General features: G+C 42.4%; 1 long non-coding RNA gene across 1 annotated transcript; it reads left to right on the top strand.

Annotated features, from left to right (window-relative positions):
- The first annotated feature begins 2,547 nt into the window (after window positions 1–2,547).
- On the top strand, window positions 2,548–3,734 carry LOC306842914. The gene is made up of 3 exons (XR_013781794.1): window positions 2,548–2,648; window positions 2,765–2,999; window positions 3,087–3,734. It is a non-coding gene; the product is annotated as an uncharacterized lncRNA (long non-coding RNA).
- Window positions 3,735–4,062: the final 328 nt, after the last annotated feature.

Here is a 4,062-nt window from a genome sequence, read left to right as displayed (position 1 = left end):
CCACATATCAGCCGTAAGACTGACAAATTGTGCCTTTTGTAGGTCTCTCATTGTCTTCTCCTTGGTGCTGTTATACCTTTCAGTGACTATCGTTTTAAGTGCCTTCCGGGATGGGAGGACATAGCTTGGATCAAGCTTGTTCACAAAGGCCCTGAAACCCATATCCTCCACAATAGTGAATGGCTGCAAATCCTTCACCACCATGTCTACAAGCCTCATCCAATTCCTTTTGTCTGCCTTATAAAAGAGAAGAGTAAAACTTATTTTCAGTCAAATACATTTAAACTATTTAGATTGAACTAGTCCACAGCTATAAAGACTAATCTGTTGGTTCATTAGTTTGAAACCTTCCTGAACAAAGAAGTGTGTATATATACACACACACACACACACACATACATACATAGATCCATACATATACATATATGTATGAATATAGAACTATATTGAATACATTGGATAAGTTTGTGAGGTGCTATTTTTAAATATTCTCAGTGAAACTATTTTTAACACGATTGTTAATTGTTATTGGGATGTTAAGTTGTAGGGTTTAGGTTGACATAGGCCTAAGTCTTTTTAAAAATATGGATTTTCTAAACAGTGTCTCAATACTTTGTGATCTGACTTAGATTTCATACAATGCATACCTTGCTTAGATGGCCCAGCGGTGCCAATAGGCGGCCTAGGTGCAAGAGCAGTGTTACCATCCTCTGCACCACCCAAAAGGGCAGGATGAGTGCTCCTCAAATGGGGCATCATGGATGACGTATTATTACAGTAGGCTAGCTGCCCATCACAATACATACATCTCACTTTATTTTGTGTTTCCAAATGGAAATGCTCCCACACCACAGAGGGCCGGCATCTCTTGTGTGGAGCTTCCATTATTATGTAATTTCAATATGAAATAATCTATCTATCAACTAGCCTATGATATCCTATCTGTAACTTGATGTGTTTGTCACCATCTAACTTATATGAATGTATATGTATGCCTATATGAATGTGTCAGTATATCTATCCTAATTATCTGTAAATGTCTATAGCCTATCTATCAATATCTTAATAACATTTAATGTAGCCTAAATATAATTAACCAGATTACACTATAAATATCACTACAGTATATCGCAAAATCTCTCTCCTCTCACAAAAACCCACAAAGTGAAGATGCGTTAACTCTACTTTTATACTTTGTGGGAGTTAGGTTGAAACAGATGTGCAATTGTGTGATTTGTTCCCGACCCTGTCAATCAAATGCCAAATCAGCAGGTATGACACGTCTCGAAACACTTGTGACACGCGCCGGAGCTTCGAATCACCATAGTCACGTGACATGGGTGTTTCGAATCACACTTCTGAGCAAACAAAACATCAAAAACATTCTGAGCAAACATTGTTTCAAAACATCTGCGCTTCGGGATCTCGACACCGTGTCGAAACGTCAGTTCATTTGATTATCTGTTCTTTGATATTTTCCAGCATTTAGGATCAGAATTGCTGTACACCAACATTTTACGCAGCATCAATCCTAACACCACTATAAGCCGCGTGGCCACTCTCGTCCTGCCGCTCGCCTGCAGGATTCCTGCTCAACAAGCTAAAGGTCCAGCTTTTAAAATCTCCATTCATGAAGAAGTCAAGACGTTTGGTGCCATGTCCTTCTGGCTGGAGTTCCACCTTCCTGGAAAGGGTCCTATGGCCGACAAGACACGTCTGCCATGATTACCCGGTTCACCGCCAGGGCGTGCGGCTCGAGAGATACGCTCTACAGACCGGATGGACATGCTGGACCTGCATTTGTTCTCCAACTGCTCTTTGGCTCGTGCTGAGCTCATGGTGGGCCGCTGTGTGGAGTCAGAAACAGAGGACTTCACAAACACAAGGCCTCTGCTGAACCAGGGGGTTAGTAGCAACATCAGCCGAATCAAAAACTGTTTCTACTGCTAATAGTTACTGTTAGTCATTTGAACAAGTGCTCAAAAGAAGGGAGACAAGAATATCGTAAAGACTTAATTTGGGTCTGCATGCAACCACCCAGAACTCAGTAGTAGCGAATAGAAACATACTAAAAATCTCAGAAACCTTTTGTGCCTCCATATCAGCACCCTGGAAACCTACAACAGCCCAGCAATACAGCAGCAGAACACTCATCAACCTCATCCTCCACATGAATATTAATATAAATGTTGCTTGTTAAAGATAAATAGATGATCTTTTTGATGATATTCCCCTGAATCTCATTTACATTGACTTACCCTGATAGCATTTTCAGTCTCAGTCTTTCTGCACTGCCATAAATCCATGACTTGTATTATTACATACAGACTTCTGTACTATATGTAATAATTGTAAAAAGCAAAAGATTCAGGGCAGTTCTGATTCTGACTAACAGTTGTTTTGTGATGTAATGGGTGGAATCTCACATTAAGATAATTCAGCAGATTTAATAGCACCTCTCCTCATGCTTCATGTACTCCATGTTTTTTAATCACATCGTTCCATCATTAATCTGAATTATTCAGTCACATGGCTCTCTGTTTTTCAGCTGTGTATCTAGAAATGGAACCTTGGAGATCCTGACATCAACTTCAACGGTTCGGATTTTCCGCTTATATCTCGGTTCTCTGGGAATAAAGGGAAACACGGTATGTTTCATTACCTGTGCTTTCATTATGCCCTATAAGCTCTTTATGTCCATTCTGTGTTCAGGTGGATCTTTCCTGCATGTCTATTGTTAAACCCTGTTGTGTTGTTTCTCTAGATGTATGCTGAGTGTGTAGTGCACCTTTGTGTTACCACCAAACAAACCGACAGATGTTCTGATCCCTGTATGGGAACGCCGGACCCGAACATAGTAGACAGCATTCAGACCCGCAGCTACACTGTTTCCCTCATTAAAGTCACAGAAACCAGCGCTACAATGGCTAAACCGCAATCTGCTACTCCAGTCGCTCAGCCTTCCACCGGCCAGGCCACAACAGCTGCTGCCTCTCGCCGTGAGTGTTTTACACACTAATATTGGCATAGTGCACATTTCTGTGACACGCCACATATCACAGTATCTTTGCTCTTCTCTGTTTCAGCTCTAGATACAGGTGCATTCTGGGTAGTCGCTGTTTCATTGCTTGTGCTCATGCATCTCCCAAGAGCTATGACGACACATTGGAAAATTTTGTAGAGCAGTTCGTCAGTGACTAAACAAAATAATATTTTCTTCTTTCCAAACCTCCATTACTGTAACGCGGAGGCTGAGTCGTTAAGATCCATGTGCAGCTTTATTAAATCACCAAACAGGTCGTACAGGCTTAAATCACACTCCAGTGTCAGGATCAACGTAGATAAGGCAGAATCATCAACAGTATTCAGGCTAGTAGTCAGGGCAGGCGGCAGACAGATAACAAAACAGGTTAACAAGACTGGCAGGGTCAGATAGGGCAGGCAGAGTTCGTTCAGCAACGGATAAACAGTCCAGGTCGGCAACAGGAAATCAAACACAGGATAAACGCTCGGAATTGTCTACATGGCAAGAACAAGACTTCGCACAGAGGTGAGTGGGAGAGCATGTTAAATAGTCCAGAGTCAATGAGCGACACCTGTGCAGGTAATCAGTTCTCAGGTACGGGGTGTATGGGAAATGGAGTCAGAATGAGAGTTAGAACTCAGATGAGGGTTCCCTCTGTTGGCGATCGGAGGGAGCCACAGAGGCTGAATTCGTGACAGAGCCCCTCCCCTGTGAGCGGCTCCTGACGCGAAGAGGCAAATGACGCCGGGGTCTACCACGGGGTCTGGGAGCAGGCCCCTCCGGGTTATCTCGGTGAAAGATAACCCAAGACCGTTCCTCCGGGCCGTATCCCTCCCCAGAAAAGAAACTAAACAAATCTAAAATCTTACCTATCTCCTTTTTCCAGAGTTATTCTAACAGGTTGCAGGTGACAAAGGCCATACTGGTCTGACTTAGATAATCTGTATTTCACGATATGTTAAGCTAATAATTAAAGTAGCCTACTAGTCGTTCAGTAACAGGTGTTCTCAAGCTCTGATAAACAAGGTTTCTTAATG

The sequence above is a fragment of the Barbus barbus genome, assembly GCF_936440315.1.
Source record: "Barbus barbus genome assembly, chromosome: 23".
NCBI lineage: Eukaryota > Metazoa > Chordata > Actinopteri > Cypriniformes > Cyprinidae > Barbus > Barbus barbus.
Note: the sequence above shows the minus strand (reverse complement) of the source record. Positions and strands in the feature narration are given on the sequence as shown.